Below are 22,067 nucleotides of genomic sequence, written 5' to 3'. Positions count from 1 at the left end.
GCCCTTAATTCCTTGTGACATCAAGAATTTATCAATCTGCCTTGAAGACATTTAGCGTCCAAGCCTCCACTGCACTCCGTGGCAATGAATTCCACAGGCCCACCACTCTCTGGCTGCAGAAATGTTTCCGCATTTCTGTTCTGAATTGGTCCCCTCTAATTCTAAGGCTGTGCTCACCGGTCCTAATCTCCTCGCCTAACGGAAACAATTTCCTCGTGTCCACTCTTTCCAACCCATGTATTATCTTGTAAGTTTCTATTAGATCTCCCCTTAACCTTCTAAACTCCAATGAATACAATCCCAGTATCCTCAGCCATTCCTCGTATGTCTGACCTACCATTGCAGGGATCATCCATGTGAGTCTCCGCTGGACATGCTTCAGTGCCAGTATGTCCTCCCTGAGGTGTGGGGACCAAAACTGGACAGAGTACCCCAAATTGGGCCTAATCAGAGATTTTTAAAGTCTCAGTAGCAAATCGCTGCCTTTTTATTCCAAACCTCTTGAGATAAATAACATCATAGCATTCGCTTTCTTAATCACGGATTCAACCTGCATGTTTACCTATAGATAATCCTCGACTCGCACTCCCAGATTCCTTTGTACTTTGGCTTTACGAATTTTCTCACTTTTAGAAAGTAGTCCATGGTTGTATTCTTTTTTTCCAAAGTGGAAGACCTCGCGTTTGCTCACATTGAATTCCATCAGCCATTTCCTGGACCATTCTCCCAAACTGTCAGGATACTTCTGCAGACTCCACACTTCCTCAGTACTACCTGCCTGTCCACCACCCTCCTATCATCAGCAAACTTCGTTAGAATGCCCCCAGTCCCTTCATCATGATCATTACTATATAATGTGACCATGCAGGTAACCATGCCTAGGATCCAATTACCAACAGGTCCAGCAGTAACTTTCGTGTAATTGCCGAGTGGGCAGACTGTTTAAGTCCAAGGAGTTATCCAAGCAGCTCAGTCCTCAGTCATACAGTCCCCTCAAGTTCAGACTGTTCGGATTTCTACTATACTTGAAAATGAGGACTCCCAGGAATCTATGGATAGCATGACTGACTCTCAGAAACGTAGAGAAATTCTATCGAGACGGCCTTCATACAGGAAAATACTGAATGAACTGTCTTCTGATCCCCCCAGTGTGCATAGAAATCGATGAGGAGAAATCAGAAGAAGAGTCTGTCTCAACTATTACTGCAATGACAATGCAGACAACCATTTATCAGACTAGCAGCGTACAATACATTGCTCTTACACAGGGGGGAGCAATTCAGCTGGACAACAATGGTACAGATGGAGTGCAAGGAGTCCAGACACGAACAATGACCAACGCAGCGACAGCCAAGGTTGGAGCAGCCATTATACAGTATGCACAGAGCCCTGATGGACAGCAAATCTTTGTGACGGGCAGAATCTTTATAGAAATTATTCCATTGTACAGACACAGCATGGGTTCGTGAACGGCAGGTCATGCTTGACCAATCTTTTGGAATTCTGTGAAGACATTTCAAGCAAGGTGGACAACGGGGACCCAGTGGATGTGGTGTAGCTGTATTTCCAAAACAACATCAACAAGGTGCTATGCAAGAGGCTGTTGCACAATATAAGTGTGCATGGTGTAAGTGGTAGAAGATTTGTTGACCAATAGGAAGCAAGGTGTGGGGATAAATAAGGAATATTCTGGCTGGCAATCATTGACAAGTAGTGTGCCTCAGGGATCAGTGTTGGGACTGCAATTATTTACAATTGATACAGATGATTTGGAGTTGAAATGACCTGTAGGGTGTCAAAGTTTGCATGTGACACTAAGATGATTAGTGGAACAAAGTGAGAGGAAATCTGTGAAACTTTGCAGACAGACATAGATACATTGAGTGAGTGGGTAATGGTCGGTCAAATGAAATAGAATGTTCGTAAATATAAAGTTTATACTCTTTGTTGTAGTAACATTTAAATAAAAATACTTGAAGATTAAACATTTGCATAATTTGCTTTGCAGAGGGACCTGAGCATCCTTCTGCATTAAGGTTAGTCACCAGGTACAACAATCTGTTCAGAAAACAAATGGAATTTTGTCCTTCATTGCTGAAGCGCTTGTGTTTAAAAGCAGAGGTTATGTTCCAGCTGTATATGGGTGCCTGTGAGGCCACACCTGGAGTACTCCACCCAGTTTTTATCTCCTTAGTTGAGAAAGGATGTACTGATACGAGAGGGCGGTGCCGAGAATGTTAACTTGGTTGACTCCTGAGTTGAGGGGGTTGGCTTGAGAGAGACTGAGTAGATTGGGATTATATTCATTGGAATTCAGAAGAATGGAAACATATAAAATAATGAATGGAGTGGATAAAATAGAAGTAGAGAGATGTTTCCATTGGCAAATGAAGCTCGGACAAGAGGGCATCACCACAAGACTAGAGGCAGCAAATTTAAGACTGAATTGAGAAAGCACTTCTTCACCTCTATGAAATTAATTGCCCAGGGACGCAGTTGATGCTAGTTCATTAAACATTTTTAAAGCTAGGTTAGATTTTTTTAAAAAAAGTAATTAATTAATGGACATGGTGAGAACGTGGGTAAATGGTTTTGTGTCCACGACGTGATCAGCCATGATCTTATTGAATGGCAGAGTAGGTTCGAAGGGCAGGACGGCCTTCTACTGTTCCCAGTTCTTTATGTTATCTCTCCCTCATTCGTTACTTGAAGGTGTTGATGTTGGATTGAGATGGATAAAAGTAAAATTCACAGAACATCAGGTTATTGGTCAACAGGATTATTTGGAAGCACTTGGTTTGCTGCTTTTTCATCAGGTGGTTTTGAGATGCTGTTGTCATTTTTAACTCTTGTAAATCATGAACAGCATCAAAAGCCACGAAGCAATCCGCATCCTGCAGCCAACATTGGGCCCCGGGTGATTGATGTCAGCGGCGGACCAATGGAAAAGCAGCAACAGAGCTGGAGTACCTGGAGGGGCAGTTGGTTCCCCTGACCAATCAGGGTGATTTAGGAGCGTGACTAGACTATACCACGTGATCATCCTCGCGGTCGATTCGTGATGTGTGGACGGAGAGCTGTTGGTAAAGATAGAAATAAACAGCAGGAAGCGTGAGGGAAATGATGTTGGTATGGGTTGAGAGGGTTTACAGACATTTGGTGCACATCGGAAACTACAAATTTGAAATTTAGTCTCGTTTTTGCAGTAAATGGGAAAATGCCTCATCCAGTGATTGACTCGAGTAAGCAGCACCATCTTTATTTGGGGCAACGATTCACTGGACACATGCAGCCGCAATCTTTGTAGGGGGCAAAGTTCAGCGGAATGCATGTGCAGCCCTCTCTGGTAGAGAGTCATAAGGCAGGATTTACACAGATCATATTCACACCCAGATAAATGTATTTGTTTTCTGCATTTGTTTTGTCATTCATTTAAATGATTTGGATGTGAATCGAGGTGGTAGAGTTAGTAAGTTTGCAGTTGACACCAAAATTGGAGGTATTGTAGACAATGATAAAAGGAATCTCAGAGTACAATGGGATATTGATCGGATGGAACAATGGGCTGGGGAGTGGCAGATAGGGTTTAATTTATGGGCGGCACAGTGGTTAGCACTGCTGCCTCACAGTGCCAGAGACCCGGGTTCAATTCCCGCCTCAGGCGACTAACTGTGTGGAGTTTACACGTCTTCGCCGTATCTGCGTGAGTTTCCTCCGGGTGCTCCGGTTTCCTCCCACTATCCAAAGATGTGTTGGCCAGGTGAATTGGCCATGATAAATTGCTCGTAGTGTTAGGTAAGGGGTAAATGTAGGGGTATGGGTGGATTGCGCTTCAGCAGGGCGGTGTGCACCTGTTGGGCCGAAGGGCCTGTTTCCACACTGTAAGTAATGTAATCTAGATAAATGTGCGGTGCTGCATTTTAGAAAAGCAAATCAGAGCAGGAGTCGCACACTGTATTGTAAGGTCTTAGAGAGTCTTGCTGAACAAAGAGACCTTGGAATACAGGTTCATAGTTCCTTGAAAGTAGAGTCGCAGGTAGATCGGACAGTGAAGAAGGCATTTGGTATGCTTCCCTTTATTGTTCAGAGCATTGAGTAAAGGACCTGGATAGGACATTGGTTAGGTCACTTTTGGAATATTGTTTGAAGTTCTGTCTCCCTCCTATCAGAGGGAGGCACTGAAACTTGAAAGGTTTGGGAATTGATTTTCAAGGATGTTACCAGTGTTGGAGGTTTTGAGTTGTAGGGAGAGGCATGATAGGCTGAGGTCATTTTCCCTGGAGTGTCATAGGCTTAGGTGTGATGTTATAGAGGTTTACAAATTCTTGAGGGACATGGATAGCGTAAATAGACAAGGTTTGGTGGAGCCCAGAACTAAAGGATATAGGTTGAGGGTGTGGTGGGGGTGGGTGGGAAATTCAAAACGAGCCTAAAGGGCGACTAAAATTGTAACATTTAAAAGCATTTGAATAGGAAGGGTTAGAGGGATGTTGGCCAATTGCTGGCAAATGGGAATAGATAAGGTTACAATATGTGGTTGGCATAGATGGGTTGGACCGAAGATCTGTTTCTGCGCTCGACATCTCTGACTGTGGAATCATAAAAGTGAACATTGCTCTGATTCATCTCTGGGCTCCGTGATGTCCACTTGTTTGTTATCTAACTTCCTCAGTCTCTCGTGTGTATTTTGCTCTGTGTAGTATTTTACTAATATTTTCACAGACCTTTTTGTAAATGAATTGTGCACTGCTGCGCAGCCCCGGACCATATGTTTCATTATCAGGTTATTTTTTCCACAATATCTTTGACAGCCAAGAGTTCTTTTTTCCAGTAAGTGAGTGGATTTTCCTTCCATTTCTGACAGTCAAATTCTGCACCATTTTCATTCCCTAAAAATCAAACTGCACTCCCTGAAACATGTGTATTTCTCCTTTCACGGATACCAGCGATCAAGGCCAAAGCTCTGTTGCCTGTTGGGAAAGTGATGTTTGACTTCCTTGTACTGCTGCAGTTGTATGGTGAAGGTGCTCCCACAACATGGTTGGGTAGGAGACATTACAGATTATTCACTTAGCGATAGTGAAGTGTAGAAAATAACTGTACAAATCAACACTAATATATTGAGAACGTTTGACATAAGGCCACAGATGGAGAATATTATGTCCGGTGACTAAAACTTTTGCGAAACAAGCAATTTTTCAGGAATGACTTAAAGGAAGAAAATAGATCTTAGAGGGTGGGAATTCCAGACCGTGTTGCCTTGGAATCTATAGAAACAGTCACACAGCTGAACTCAAAAATAAACATATCATTGGGAGTCTTAACTAAAATGAGTTATTGAGATGTGAAAGGGTGTTTGTTGCATGGAGCTAGGAATGATTACAACCAGGAATTAAGTTCAAGGGTGTGAAAGTAAATTGCTGTTGCTAATAAATGGGACGCTTTTGATTGATCAGCCAGTTCTGATACAAGTGAACACTTGGGCGGTAGAGTTTTCAATAGTCTGTAGATTATAGGGAGGGTGATTGTGGGATGCTGGCCAAGAGTGGGTTTAGATAATGAAATCTAGAGTTAACAAAATGAATGAATGAGAGTTTCAGTAAATGAGCTGAGACTGTGGTGAAGTCAGGTGATATCACTGAAGTCGAAATAGTGTTCTTGGAGTGGGACTGGGCTATCACCCTCACCTCACCTCTGGAATTCAGCTAGTTGTCAGTTTGTGAATCAAGTCTGTAACAAGATCACGAACCGAGTGGCCCTGGCAGAACATAAACTGGGTGTCACACAAGGTTATTGCTGAGCAGCTGCGTGACAGTACTGTTGATGACACCTTCCATCACTTCACTGCTGAGCGAATGTCGACTGATGGAGGGAAATTGGCTGAGTTGGCTCTGTCCTGCGTTTTTGTGTTGAACATCCCTGAGAAATGTTCCACAATGTCAGTAGGTGCCAGTGCTGGAGCAGTACTTGTCTTGGTGGGCAGCAATTTCTGGAGCACAGCCATCAGTATTATTACCACAATGTTGGCAGGGCCGACAGCCTTTACACTACTTCTCCATTTCTTGATTTGATTTGAAATAAGTTTTCAACCAATTCGATTCACATCTGTGATGTCTGGTACCAATGGAGAAGGCTCATCCACTCGGCACTGGCGGCTGAAGAATGCTGCAAATGCTGTTGTCTTGTCTGTTGCATGGATGTGTGAGACCCTTCCATCAGTAAGGGTGGGGATATCTGTGATGCTTCCTCCAGTGAGTTGTTTAATTATCCATCACCATTCCTGACTAGGTGTGGCAGAACTGCAAAGCTCAGAACTGATCCATTGGTTGTTGGATCACATAGTTCTATTTGGTGTTGCTTGCACTGTAGCTTCACCAGGTTGGCACCACATTTTTAGGTATGCCTGGTATTGCTCCTGGCATGCCCTGTGGAACTCTCCATTGAACTAGGGTTGATCCCAGACTTGATGTTAATGGTTGAATGGGGGATATACCAAGCCATGAGATTTCAGATTGGGCTGGAGTACAGTTAGAACATAACACATAGAACAGTACAGCACAGAGCAGGCCATTCAGCCCACGATGTTGTGCCGACCACTGATCCTCATGTATGCACCCTTCAATTTCTGTGACCCTATGCATGTCGAGGAGTCTCTTCAAAGTCCCCAATGACCCTGCCTCCACAACTGCTGCAAGCAACGCATTCCATTCTCTCACAACTCTCTGTGTAAAGAACCCGCCTCTGACATCCCCGCTATACTTTCCTCCAACCAGCTTAAAACTATGACCCCTCATGTTAGTCATTTCTGCCCTGGGAAATAGGCTCTGGCTGTCGACTCTATCTATGCCTCTCATTATCTTGTATACCTCAATTAGGTCCTCTTTTCTCCTCCTTTTCTCCAATGAAAAAATTCCGAGCTCAGTCAACCTCTTCTCATAAGAAAAGACCTCCAGTCCAGGCAGCATCCTGGTAAATCTCCTCTGAACCCGCTCCACAGCATCCACATCTTTCTTATAATAGGGCGACCAGAACTGGCCGCAGTATTCCAAGTGCGGTCTAACAAAAGTTTTATAGAGGTGCAACAAGTTCTCATGACTCTTAAACTCAATACCACTGTTAATGAATGCCAAAACACCATATGCTTTCTTAACAGCCCTGTCCACTTGGGTGGCCATTTTAAGGCATCTATGTACCTGTACTCTGATCGTCCACACTGCCAAGAACCGTATCTTTAATCCTGTACTCAGCTTTCAAATTCAACCTTGCAAAATGCATCACCTCGCATTTATCAAGGTTGAATTCCATAAACAGCAGTTCTGCTGCTGTTGTTAGCCCACAGTGAGACAGAAGTTGCAGGGTCAAGAGGGCTGATCGTGTTGTTGTATTTTCTGGTGCATCGGTAGATTTAATGTGGTTCATCCAGTTTCATTCCTTTGTTGAGACTGTGCAGTGATTAATACAATGAGTGATTGGGTCGGCCACTGTCAGGAATGCAACTTTTTAAAAAGGATTTTGTGATTTACACATGAAAGAAGTGAAACTGTCATGGTATTCGAACAGGTGAAAGACTCAACAGACAGTCAAGGTATTTTGTCAACGGATAATTTCAGTTACAATACACTTTAAACTTTTGCTAAAAATTCTGTGCCTTAGCATTATGCCCTCCACAATCACCTGATGAAGGACCGGCGCACCCAATGGTAGTGTGCTTCCAATTAAACCTGTTGGACTATAACCGAGTGTTGTGTGATTCTTAACTTAGAACATTACAGCACTACATGTAAACAGGCACAGTGCAGTTAATCAATACATTCGGAAGGATTTCCTTCAAGTTTGATGACGCAATATTAGTCAAAACCGTCACCTTCAACCGACAATGTAGCCCGGAACAAAAACTTCAGGCTGACACAAAGATTCCCACCCCACTGCAATGTGGTCACCAGGCCCGGCCCAGGAACTGGCACTGGGTCATTTGTGGACTGTGATATCAAACGAAGCGAGTAAACACAATTCTGACAGATTAGTCCTCAAATATGAGTAGCAGGTTTGAGACAAGGCCGGTGATATGCCATCTTGCACTTCGCTTAATTGCATTTCTTATTTAGAGTCGTGTTTTGCAAAGTATAATGAACTGTGCGTTTTTCTTTCCCATGGATGGGGAGTTTTATCCCAGTTGATCACAGTTGCTGCCTCTCGCTCCACAATTTAAATCATAGGATCTATAACAAAGCAATAAACTGCAGGTATGGGAGATCTGAACCACAGAATCAAAGTGCTTGAGACTCTCAGCAGTTCTGAGGACATTGGTGAAGAGAACAACATGTTACATTTCAACTTTACTGACTATTCGTCTGAACGGACAAAAGGTCATGAGACTTTGAACTTACAGTGTTTTATTCCACTCAGAGATGCTGCTGGACCTGCGGTTCTCCAGCACTGTGCATTCTATATTGAGCTTTATTTACAAAACACATCGGAAAAAATACTGATCTCCAAAATTGAAAGTTTCAATGCAAACACGAGCATAGTTTCCACACTCGAGTTACACAAGCATGCCTCAGTTTAAAAAAACAAGATTTAACTCAAAGTGACATTCCATCTCAAAATTAGCCGAGTTATACCAGTGATAAAGATCATCTACCCAATGAGGCACTTCAGCACAACATCCTGCAGTGTTGCACACAGCCACCCTTACCAAAGAATGATCACATGTCACAAAATTAAAGGCCGAGAACATGTATCTTTAAAGGAGCTGAAATAAAACTCTCAATTCTTGGAAGGATTTTTATTAAAGCCGATTGAACATTTAAATCTCAGAGCATAATCCTTGCTTTTTTAAACAAAGTGTGTGGGAAACATCCCACATCTTGCTCAAGGGTCAGTTCGGTCTGATACAAAGAGCCAAAGATCAAGCAAACATCACACTTTCCATTCACTTCTGCAATGGGCTGACATCACATTTCCTCAGGATTTGAAGAATTTCATAAATTGTTTGTAAAATCAGTTGTCACATGAAAGAACTGGACAATAAATGTCATTGCATGCAATAAGCGTGAAGCCTGTGATAGCAGATTTAGCTTTGGAGGCCAATGTGTGCGTTTTCTAAATTCTGGGACCACTTTGGGGGACTGCTCCCAGATGGTGATAGTGAGCATATCTGGAATGCACTGTTTAGATTTGGGAATCCTTGGGAGACTATCTGTGGGTTCAATAGTAATTCGCTTACATTGTTGGTGAACAGTAAGCAGTTCAAAAAGTTATTTTTGTATTGTTTTTGACTCCCTGAATGGTATTCAAATCTGCCAGGTTGCTTTCAATAGTGTAAATGCATCTATTTTAAATAGTTGGAATATTCCAGAACTGCCAAGTGCTTGGAAAATTCGGGGGGGACAAAAGATCACGTTGAGTAATTTTAAGTTAAGAATGCAAGAGGACTTAAATACTTCGGTGATGAATTCAAATATTTAAATGGAGTGCTCAGATTTAAAATATCTCTTATCCATAGGAATGGATGGACCGACAAAACAGGGACCAAATTCCTATCTGGGGAGTGTGAAATGTGTTTTGATAATGTCACCTGCATTTAGCAACAATAATTTAGCAAGTTTGGAAATTTTACAAGCAATACTAACTTCAGTGATGCTCCATTCATGTCCCAAGCTCGATGAAAAAAAACAACAATTTTCAGGTTTATTGTACACACTCTGAAACACGTGTTTCTTCTACAGATCCTGCAAGTTTCCCCAATGAGCACAGTCCATCCGAATGATGTTGCTAACTTTGGCCAACTCATTTCTTTCCTAGCCTCTAGCCTGAAGAGTGACCAGAAGCAATTACTCCCCATATGTGGGAACATTACTGACGAGGATTCTTTTCCTTCAGAATTGACTTCCATATATTCAGTGCCCAGAAAAGATAAAAAGCTTGTTACCTTTTAGAGAGAAATGATTCAGTGAGATTAAATAGCTAACCTTTTCTTGCTTAATAATCAAGCTGCTTAAATTTTAAACATGAACACTTCTTAATAGTTCACTAGATCCTAACGAAATATTCTGTAAGAAATAAATCACATGATTCATAGTTATTCAGATAACAAAACAAGACTGGTCATTGAAGAAACCAGTGGAAAAAGCAATGAAACAATTTGCGTTGGATATACCTCAGTCATCATTTCAGGTGCATTTTTTGCATAAATCCTTTTCCTCCACAAAGTATTCAACTTCTTGAATAATTGAGATAATGAAGTCACAATTGTACAAGACACAACCAAACCCTTCAGTCCATCTTGCCCATGGTGACCAGATATCCTAAATTAAGCGAGTCCCATTTGCCAGCATTGGTTCCATATCCATCTTAAACCCTTTCTACTAATTATCAGTTTATTTTACTTTATCAGAACTTGAAACACTGACGTTTCTTCTCCCATCATTTGTTAATGAAATCGTAAGTTCATTCATCCAAGTTAATTTTGTAATCTTTCTCAAAGAAACAAGTGAGAACAACAAATAGCAGAGTGTAAAACAAAATACTGCAGCTGTGCGATATCTGGAAAAACTCTAAAGGTCAGGTAGTATTAATCTTTCTGGTCAATGACCTTGTACTCGCTAAGTGCAACATATAGGCAAAACAGAAGGAAAGTGGAATTTGGAATGGTGTATAATGACCCAATTGGCACTGCCCTATGGTACAGCTTTAGGTAACCTAACAATAGTTGAATGGCATTACATGCAGTTTGAAAAGAACAACATATCAACAGGAGGAGATGGGGAAGGTGGGTGCAAAAATGTCTATTTCAGCGATCTGCATAATACAGGGTTACTGAATCACTGATACTGCACGAGTTTGTTAGTACAGTTTCAATTACTGACAATAATTTGGTAATTTCTTCGCCTTCACATAATTAGGGTAATTGTGCGATATCTGAATTTCATGAATTGGTTCCTATTGCACATTGAACAATAAAAATTATTCTTGGATGAATCTACTCAAGGGAGAAAGTGACAGCGCAGAACCTGGTTTTCAGTGTCGAAAAGCACAGCAAGTTAAGGCAGCATCTGAGAAGCAAGAAAGTCGATGTTTCTGGCACTAGCCCTTTATCAGGAATCACAGGCTTCAGAAAAATAACTGGCATAGACTTATGCCAATACATACGTAAAAGAGTCAGAGTATGTTACGATCTGATTAGAGACTAATCTCAGATTTGGTACCATTCAGTGCAACCTTTCAGTATGATAATTACATATGTACATAAAAGAGAAGTTGTCAAAAATTACAAGCTCGAGAATGATTATAGCATTAAAACTTGCACATAAAGTTGGTGAACAAGAATGGCAAAGTGAAGTCCCAACAGTATCTCCTTAGGCAGTGTCAAGGTCAAAATTTGAGAGCAGAGTTGCCACTTTGCTGTAATCGTCAGTCTGGCCAAATTGCAGGAAACATCTGTTCAATTTTATCTGCAAACTATTGAATGCGAAATCCTCCTTGCACAATAATGAGGGAGCATTTTGGGATGTCATTTTTAAAATATATTATTTTCAAAGTTACTCACAATTAAGAGTGGTCACTTGGTGCTGTCTGAATAACAGTAGGAAAAGGAATTAATGGAAAAAAAAACATTACAACCCAAGTTCAGAGTCCCGAATCCATTGATATTGCATGGGACCAGCATTTACAATAATCGATTTTTAAAAACATTGACAGATACATTTACTAACTATATTGGAGTACAGTCAAGTTTCTTACTGAACAATTACAGGATTGGACAGAGACCACATGGATTTAAGAAAAGGGAATCATTCTTAGAAAATCTACTGATAGAATCTACAGAGTCGAATATTAAAGGAAGAAATATCAGGAAATTTAGAAAAGCTTATCATTAAACATGGTCGACTGGGGTTTGTGTAAAAGAAACTATATTTGACAAATTTGCGACAATTCATTGAGGAGATTACAAGCAGGGCTGATAAAGGGAAACCAATGATGTTCTGTATTTGGATTTTAAAAATGCAAATGATAAGATGCTATGTAAAAGTTAATTGCACAATATTGGAGTTCAGGGTATCGGGGTAAGATATTAGCATGGACTGAGATTTGGTTAACCACACTGGCTGTTGCTGAGACCTCACTTGGAGTAGTATTTACGATTTTAGCTCTCATATTTACTAAAGGATAAACCAACATTTGTGACCATTTAAAAAAGATTCACTTAGCTGCTTCGAGGATGCAATGGTTGACCTACCAAGAATAGATAAGCAGGTTAGGACATTATTCAATAGAATCTTGATAAATAAGGTGTGATCTTATGTAAAAAAGATTGAGAAGCTTTACAGGGTAGATGTTGACTAGAACTTCTAGCACCAGTGAAATATCATACCAGGGGACATTACATAAGGGAACATTCATTATTTTTAAAAAAGTAAAGATTTTTTTCTGTGATTGGCTGCAATATTCTAGACCAAACAATTGTGAAAGTTAAATGTGGGAGGGGAATGTTTGAGTTACTCTTTAGGTGGGTCGGTGTGGCTTGTTGGGCTGAGGACATGTTTCCATGCAGTAGGGAATCTATGATTCTATCTCAAATTATTTTAAAAGAGGGCAGATAGATTTTTGAAATATTGAGCAGTTAAGGGCTATGTGGATTAAGCATAAAAGAGGTGTCAATGCTCCTGGGATGGCCCAGAAAAGATCTGATAGAATGCGGGAACAAGCTGAAGGGGATGAGTGCCCAACTCCTGCTCCGATTTCCTGAGGCTTCATTTCATACTTTTTTGTCTCCAAAGAAGAGCATGATATCATGTGTAAAGATCTCAGATGCTGTGAAGGAGTAAAAATGGGGTGTTTATGTGTCGACTCAGATGACATTGATTCATCAATCACAGCTATACAGTCATGAGTAGGAAGACAATTCCCTCCATGAATAAAGGAAATCTACTGCAGAGCTCACACAAAGGGAATCCTTCCGTTCAGTCAACGCTCCCAGCACATTACCCAACATATCAGCAAAAGCAGGATGCACTGCGCATGCTCTAGCCAACAAAAGGACCCCGGGTGATTGATGTCCGCTCCGGACCAATGGAAGGACGGTGGGCGGAGCTGGAGGACCTGGCGGGAGGTTGGTCCAAATCACAGCCACATTTACTTCCTCACAGCCTGCCTCCATAACCAACTCATCCCACACGGATTCGAGACCACCTTTAAACCAGTAGAGTTTGGACCCGAACAGGAAAAACAGTACAGACTACAGATTCAAAAACACCAGCAACAGTTCTCCATCAAGATCCTCCGCTCCACGCTTGCAGCAATGCGCCGGCACGTAACCTCTCTACAGTCAGCTCTGCCTTAGCTGAGGACAACACTCTCTCAGAATTGCAATTGAACCACTCTGTACGAAATCCTCAGGAGAATTCATACTCTCAACAAACAGTATTTAAATTCCATCTCAGACATCAAAAACTGTAAGTACAACAAACTTTTATCCACCCACCTCCATAAACAGCGCTCCTCAAACATTCCAGGAGATACCCCTGACCTCCGAATCGATTCCGCCATGAGCCATGCAGCTGATGCAGCTGCCACCCCACACTGATTGATGATGTCACTTCCGCCCCCATCCTGGCCACTCCCACAACCACTTCCACCCCTCACAACTCCTCATGCATCACACGTGAGAACACTTCTGCACTTCACATCATCGCTGATGCCACATGCTCAGTGAGCTCCACCACCGCTACTGCCATGGTCACCACCACTTCCGCCCCCACCAGCGCCATTCACCTGCATTCTGCTGACATGCCTCTCACTGTCACTATCCCCACCCCCCAGAACCCCGAGGGAAACACTCTCCCTGCTCATGACTCCACCCCCATTCCCCCCACTATCACACCCACTCCAGTGACAGGTTCCACCCCCACTCCCAGCACTACACCCACACCAGTTCCCACCTCCCAGCCCTGCCGAGTTTTCACCATCTCCCCCAGACATCCCACTCACTGAGGACGAACAATCAGTCCCCAGCAAAGGACTCACCATCCCTGTCCGTCCACACATCAAAGAATTTAATACAAGCCGTGACGTCGAACAATTCTTCCGTCGCCTCCACCTCCGAGCTTATTTTCACAATCAGGACTCCCACCCACCTTCCGAGGACCCCTTCACCCACCTTCAACACACTGCATCCACCTGTACACCCCGCGCTGGCCTATTACCTGCCCTCGACCTCTTCATTTCCAACTGCCGCCGGGACATGAACCGCCTCAACCTGTCTACCTCCCTCCCCCACTCCAACCTCCCACCTTCACAACGCGCAGCCCTCCAATCCCTGTGCTCTAATCCCAACCTCACCATCAAGCCAGCGGAGAAAAGGGGCGCAGTGGTAGTCTGGTGCACTGATGTCTACACCGCTGAAGTCAAATGCCAAGGAGAGGACACCTCTTCCTACTGCCCACTCGACCATGACCCCACCCCCATCACCAAACCATCATCTCCCAGACCATACAGAACCTCATCACCTCAGGAGATCTCCCACCCACAGCTTCCAACCTCATAGTCTGGGAACGACGCTCTGCCTGGTTCTCCCTCTTTCCAAAGATCCAACAAGCCTGACCACCCTGGCCGACCCATTGTCTCAGCATGCTCTTGCCCCACTGAACTCATCTCTACCTACTTAGACACTATCCAATCCCCCCTACTCCAGGAACTCCCCACATACGTTCGGGATACCTCCCACAGCCTCCACCTCCTCCAAGACTTCCGTTTCCCCGGTCCCAACGCCACATCTTCACCATGGATATCCAATCCCTCTACACCTCCATTCGCCATGACCAGGGCCTCCAAGCCCTCTGTTTCTTCCTCTCAAGACGTCCCCAACAGTACCCTTCCACTGACACTCTCATTCGTTTGGCCGAACTGGTCCTCACCCTTAACAATTTCTCCTTTGAATCCTCCCACTTCCTCCAGACCATAGGGGTAGCCATGGGCACACGTATGGGCCCCAGCTATGCCTGTCTCTTTGTTGGCTACGTAGAGCTGTTGATCTTCCGTAATTACACCGGCACTACTCCCCACCTCTTCCTCTGCTACATTGATGACTGCATTGGCGACACCTCAAACTCGTGCGAGGAGGTTGAGCAATTCATCAACTTCACCAACACATTCCACCCTGACCTTAAATTTAGCTGGACTATCTCTGACAACTCACTCCCCTTCCTGGACCTCTCCATCTCCATTAATGACGACCGACGTGACACTGACATTTTTTACAAACCCACCGACTCCCACAGCTAACTGGATTACACCTTTTCCCACCCGACCTCTTTCAAAAATGCCATCCCGTATTCCCAGGACGACCAGTACCACCACAGAACACACCAGATGGCCTCCTTCTTTTGAGATCGCAATTTCCCTTCCTTTGCATCTCGTCGACATCCCGCACCTCCGCCCTCAGACCCCACCACTCCAACCGTAACAAGGACACAACGCCCCTAGTGCTCACCTTCCATCCTACAAACCTTCGCATAAACAAATCATCCGCCGACCTTTCTGCCACCTCCAAACAGACCCCACCACCAGGGATATATTTCCCTCCCCACCCCTTTCCGCCTTCCTCAAAGACTGTTCCGTCTGTGACTAACTCGTCAGGTCCACGCCCCCCTAAAACCCACCCTCCAATCCTGGCACTTTCCCCTGCCACCGCAGGAACTGTAAACCCTGCGCCCACACCTCCTCACTCTCATCTCTCCAGGGCCTGAAACGAGCCTTCCACATCCATCAAAGTTTTAATTGCACATCCACTCATATCATTTATTGTATCCGTTGCTCCCGATGCAGTCTCCTCGACATTGGGGAGACTGGGCGCCTCCTAGCAGAGCGCTTTCGGGAACATCTCCGGGACACCCCAACCAATCAAAAAATTCCCCCTGGCTCAACATTTCAACTCGCCCTGCCACTCTGCTGAGGACATGGAGGTCCTGGGCCTCCTTCACCGCCGCTCCCTCACCACCAGACGCCTGGAGGAAGAACGCCTCATCTTCCGCCTCGGAACACATTAACCCCAGGGCATCAATGTGAACTTCAACAGATTCCTCGTTTCCCCTACCCCCACCTCATCATAGTTCTAAACTTCCAGCTCAGTACTGTCCCCATGACTTGTCCGGCCTTGTCCGACCTGCCGATCTCCTTTTCCAGCTATCCACTCCACCTTCTCCTCCCTGTTCTATCACCTTCATCCTCTCCCCCTCTTACCCATTGTTCTCTATGCTCCTTTATCCCCAACAGCACCCTCCTCTACCTTATCCCTCCACTCTTCAGGCTCACTGCCTTTATTCCTGATGAAGGGTTTTTGCCTGAAATGTCGATTTCGATGCTCCTTGGATGTTGCCTGAACTGCTGTGCTCTTCTAGCACCATTATTCCAGAAGGGAGGTTGTTCCAACCATTCAAAGTGAGTGTAGGGCGGAATTAGACCACGTGATCACCTTCGCGTGCGGCGCAGAGTCACTGTAATGAATGCTCAGGAAGTTATGGAGCAAAAGGATAGGGTAAGGAAAGAAATAAACACAGGAAAACGGGAGAAAAACTGTGTAGCTATGAGCGGAGAGGTTTTACAAACATGTTGTGCACGTCGGAAAACACAAATTTGAACGTCCCAGGTCTGTGTTTGCAGTAAATGGGGAATTGCCTCAACGCGGCTGCAAGCCTGCGTACACGCCGCCATCTTTATTCGGGGCAACGACTCACTGGACACGTGCGCGGCCGCCATCTTTGGAGGGGGCAAGGTGCAGCCAAGCAGCTGTGCAGCCTTTCTCTGGTCCAGTGTCATTGGGCAGGATATACACAGAGCACATTCAAACTCAGAGAAATTGATATTTATTTCTGGATTTGTTTCGTCATTCATTTAAACGATTTGGTATCGTAAAGAGTTTTGCATATCATACCAAAATTGGAGGTATTGTGGATCGTGAAGAAGGTTACGTCAGATTACAATGAGATATTGATCAGATGGGGTGTAATTCAGATAAATGTTAGGTGCTGCATTTTGGAAAAGCAAATGAGGACAGGACTTATACACTGAATGGCAAGGCCCTGGAGATGCTTGCCCAACAAAGAGACCTTGGATTGCAGGTTCATAGTCCTTGCAAGTCAAGTTGCAGGTACATAGGATGATGAAGAAGGTGTTCGATATGTTTTCCTTCATTGGTTAGAGCATTGAGTATAGGATATGGGAGGTCATGTTGCTGTACAGGACATTCGTTAGGCCACTTTTGGAATATTGTATGCAGTTCTGGCCTGCCTACTATCACAAGGGTGCTGCGAAACTTGAAAGGTTTCAAAAAAGACTCACAAGGATGTTGTTAGGGTTGGAGGAGTTGAGCTGTAGGGTGAGGCATAAAAGGGTGGAGCTGTTTTCCCTGGAATGCCAGACGCGGACCAGTGATGTTATGGAGATTTATACAATCATGAGGGGCATGAATAGAATAAATGAACAAGGTGCTTTCCCTGGAGTAGTGGTGTCCAGAAGTAGAGGGCATTGCTTTAGGGTGAAGGGGAAACATTTCAAAGTGGCCAAAAGGCAACTCTTTCATGCAGTGGGTGGAATGAGCTGCCAGAGGAAATGGTGGAGGCTAGTACAATTAAAATTTGTTAAAGGCATCTAAATAGACACATGATATGATTAGGAATCTTTTACAGGGAAATGGGCCAAGTGCTGACAAATGGGAAGAGATTAGGTTTCGATACCTGGTTGGCTTGGATGAGACAGACTGTAGGGTCTGTGTCGGTGCTATACATCTCTATGACTGTGGGATCATAACAGCTTGTACTGCTCTACTTCATCTCTGCGCTCGCTCATGACCGCTTTGTCAATATCTAGCTTCCTCAGTCTTGAACAATGGGTGTACATTTGATCTGTTTAGTATTTTACGATTACATTTACAGACATTTTTCTAACTCCATGTGCTGCTTTTTAATTTTTTTCTGGAAACTCTTTGACAGTCAAGAATTATTTTTTCCAGAAAGCAAGTGTATTTTCCTTCCATTTCTGACGATCAAATTCTGCACCATTTTCATTTCCTGTAATCCGTTTTGCACTCCTGAAACATCAACTGTGTTTCTTCTTCCACAGATACCAGTGATTAATGTCAAATCCCTTTTGCCTGGGGAGAGGTGATGTTTGACAGCTGCAGTTTGTGTGATGAAGTTGCTCCCACAATGTGGTTGGGTAAGAGACATTGCAGAGTATTCATTTCAGCAACAGTGATGATTTGAAGGTAATGTCAAAATCAAGAACAGTTTGTAGTTTTATCATCATGCTTATAATTTCACAAAAGTTTTATTGGGAGCTTCAGACATATGGCCAGAGAAGGATGATATTAGGTCAGGGGACCAAAAGCATTACAAAATAAGCAGGTTTTGAGGAATGTCTTAAAGGAGGAAAACAGACCTGCGAGGTTTTTGTTACTTTGGCAACTGTAAAAGCAGCCACATAGATGAAGTAATGAGTTAGCAGATGATAGGGAGTATCGAAAAGAATGGGTTGTCGAGGTCTCAAAGGGTGTGAGATGCAGCGAGCTGGGGATGATCACAACCAGGAATTGAATCCAGGGTGAGAATTTTAAATTGAGGGATGTGGGACTGATGCTGGCAGGTGAGACTAGATTGGGTTGGGATATCTGGTTGGCATGGCCGGGTTGGATTGAAGGGTCTGTTCCATGCTGTTCATCTCTTTGGCTCTATGTTGTTGATTATGAATAGGAGCCTTTTGATGGATCAACACGTTTTGGTACGAGGGAATACTTGGGTAGCACAGATTTAGATTTTCTTGAGATTGCAGGGAGGTTGAATGTGGAAAGCTGGCCAAGAGTATGTTTGGATAATGAAGTCTGGAGAAAACAAAAGGTTGATGAGAGTATATGATCTGAGTCAAGGGTAGACACAGCTAGAAGTAGTGGTCTTGGAGTGGGACTGGGTTGTCACCCTCAACTCACCTCTGGGATTCAGCTGGTTGTCAGTTTGTGAATCAGGGCGGTAACACAATCGGGAGCTGAGTGGCTCTGGTGCAGCCTAAAATGAGTGTCGCTCAGCTGAGTGTTGCTGAGCAGCTGCTGCTTCATAGCCCTGTTGATGACATCTTCCATCACTTTACTGCTGACCGATTGTGGACTGATAGATGGATATTAGCTGGGTTGGATTGCCCTGCGTTTTTGTGTTGAACATTCCTGGGCAATGTTCCACATTGTCGGTAGATGCCAGTGCTGGAGCCGTACGTGGCTTGGTGGTTGGCAAGTTCTGGAGCACAAACCATCAGTATTATTGCCAGAATATTGGTAGGGCCCACAGCCTTTGCACTTCTTAAACATTTCTTGATGTTGTTCAAACTGAATCAAACTGGCTTAAAACTCGCATCTGTGATGTTGGAAACTCCTGGAGAACTCTGAGATTATCCCATTTTGCACGTCTGGCTGCAGGTTGCTGCAAATGCTGTTGTCTTACCTGGTGCATGGGTGTGTGAGGCCCCTTCATCAGTAAGGGTGGGGATATCTGTGATGCTTCCTCCAGTGAGTTGTTTAATTGTCTATCACAACTTGGTGTGGCAGAACTGCAGAGGACACAGCTACAGATGGGCGGCACTATGGCACAGTGGTTACAACTGCTGCCTCACAGCTCCAGAATCCCGGGTTCTATTCCCGCATCAGGCAACTGTCTGTGTGGAGTTTGCACATTCTCCTCATGTCTGCGTGGGTTTCCTCCGGGTGCTCCGGTTTCCTCCCACAGTTCAAAACTGCGCTGGTTAGGTGAATTGGCCATGCTAAATTGCCGTAGTGTTAGATGTAGGGGAATGGGTCTTGGTGGGTTGCTCTTTAGACAGTTTGTCTAAGTGATCTAATCTAAAAAAAAACCTCTTAAATATTATTCCTAACCCCCTCTGTACTCCTCAAAGATGTGTCTTAAAGTTGTTCTCTTTAGTCAACGTTTCCATCATTCATGAAGCACTTTAGGAGATTTCTCAGTGTGAAAGTCTCCATACAATGCAGGAAGATGTTGTTAATGTCTGACATTAGGAGAAACAGGAATTAACCCTCTCTCTTATACCTAATGAATAGTAGCAAAAGCAGAAAACACTGAGCATGCTCCAGCCCACAATGGGCCTCTGGTGATTGATCTCAGTGCAGGACCAAAAAGATGATGGGGATGGGTCTGGAAGACCAGGCAGTGCCAGTTGGCTCTCCAACCAATCCGAGTGAATGAGGGGCGTGGCTATACTTAACCACATGATAAGCTTCACTGGCAACACAGTATTGCTGTGACCAAGGCATTGGAAATGTGTGAAGGTGCAGGGCATGGTAAAGGAAAGACCTATTGACCAGGAAGGGAAGGAAGTTTTAATGGAATGGGCTGAAACATAGTACAGAACTTAATGCACATCGGAAAACACAAATTTGAAAATCCCAGGCCCGTGTTTGTGGTAAACCGGAAAATGCTTCAAATGGTGAATGGCGTGAGTGAGATCCGCCATGTTCATTGGGAGCAGGATCCGCGGGACATGTGTGTGGCCGCCAACGTTGTGAGGGGCACGCTGCAGGTGGGCGCATACGCGGCCTTCCCTGGCAGGGAGTGATAAGGCAGTATTTACACACAGTGTCAGAGTCAGGACGTTTTCAATGTCAAAGAGTGTGATGCTGGAAAAGCACAGCCGGTCAGGCAGCCCCCGATCGTTGGGAAGGAAGATGAACATGTAGGACAGGTCAAGAGGGCCGTGCCAAGTTGGAAGGATGGATCTGGGATAAGGTGGGGGGAGTGGAAATGAGGAACCCGGTGAAATCTACATTGATCCCACGTGGTTGGAAGATCTGAACACAGATGATGAGGCGTTCTTCCTCCAGGCATCAGATGCCTGGGATTTGGCAGTGGAGATGGCCCAGGACCTGCATGTCCTTGGTGGAGCGGGAAGGGGAGTTAAAGTCTTGGGCACAGGGTGTTTGGATTGTTCAGTGTTTTCCTGAAACTTTCACAGACTTTTTGTAAGTTTATTTTCCTCTGCTGTCCAACCCCTGACGATATGCTGCTCTCTGAAAGGACTGAATTTTCCACAGTCACTTTGCCAGTGCATAATTCCTTTTTAAACAGAAGAGTGCATTTTCCGTCCACTTCTGACCATCAAATTCTGCAACATTTTCATTCCCTGTAATGCATTTTTCACTCCCTGAAATATCAACTGTGTTTCTCCCTCCGCGGATACCAATGATCAATGCCAAAGCCCTGTTGCCTGTGGAGAAGGTGATATTTGACTTCCTTGTACAGCTGCAGTTCGTGTGGTGAATGTACTCCCACAATGTTCTTGGGTAAGAGATGTTACAGATTGTTCATTCAGCGACAGTGAAAAGTTAACAATGTGTGTGCAAATCAACAACAGTTTATATTTTTATCATTTTTATAATTTCACAGAAATACTATTGATAATTTCTGACATGAGGCAACAGATGGGGATATTAGGTCAGGTGATCAAAAGAATTGCCAAATAAGCAGGTTTTTGGGAATACCTTAAAGAAGAAAAACAGATATGAAAGTGTTAGGATTGGAATTCCAGACCTTGTTGCCCTGGCAACCGAAGAAACGGCCAGTCTGGTAAAGCAATGAATAAAGGCATCGTTGGGAGTCCAAAAGCAAATGAGTTGTTGAGATGTCACAGGTTGTGTGGTGCAGGGAGACAGGGATGTTCATCGCCAGGAATTACATCAAGGGTGAGAATTTTAAGTTGCTTGTAAATGGGAGCCTTTTAATGGTACAACAAGTTTTAGAACATGTTATCACTTGGGCAATAGAGTTTTAGATATTCTTGAGATTACATGTAAGTTGAATGTGTGAGGCTTTCCAGAAGTGTGTTTGGATAATGAAGTCTGGAGATAACACAGGGATGGACAAGTATATCAGTAAATTGGCTGAGACGAGCGTGGGGTTGGGTGATCTCACTAATGTAGAAATAGCAATTTTGGAGTCAGACTCCTCCTCCTCCTCCTCATCATCCTCATCATCATCATCATCATCATCATCATCATCATCATCATTCCCCCTCAC

At 44.0% G+C, this 22,067-nt stretch overlaps 1 pseudogene; it reads left to right on the top strand.

The window, feature by feature from the left end:
- The first annotated feature begins 874 nt into the window (after positions 1-874).
- LOC140491670 (cyclic AMP-responsive element-binding protein 1 pseudogene) lies at positions 875-1,469 on the top strand (annotated as a pseudogene).
- The last annotated feature ends 20,598 nt before the right edge of the window (positions 1,470-22,067 follow it).

This window comes from Chiloscyllium punctatum, chromosome 19 (assembly GCF_047496795.1).
Source record: "Chiloscyllium punctatum isolate Juve2018m chromosome 19, sChiPun1.3, whole genome shotgun sequence".
NCBI lineage: Eukaryota > Metazoa > Chordata > Chondrichthyes > Orectolobiformes > Hemiscylliidae > Chiloscyllium > Chiloscyllium punctatum.
Note: the sequence above shows the minus strand (reverse complement) of the source record. Positions and strands in the feature narration are given on the sequence as shown.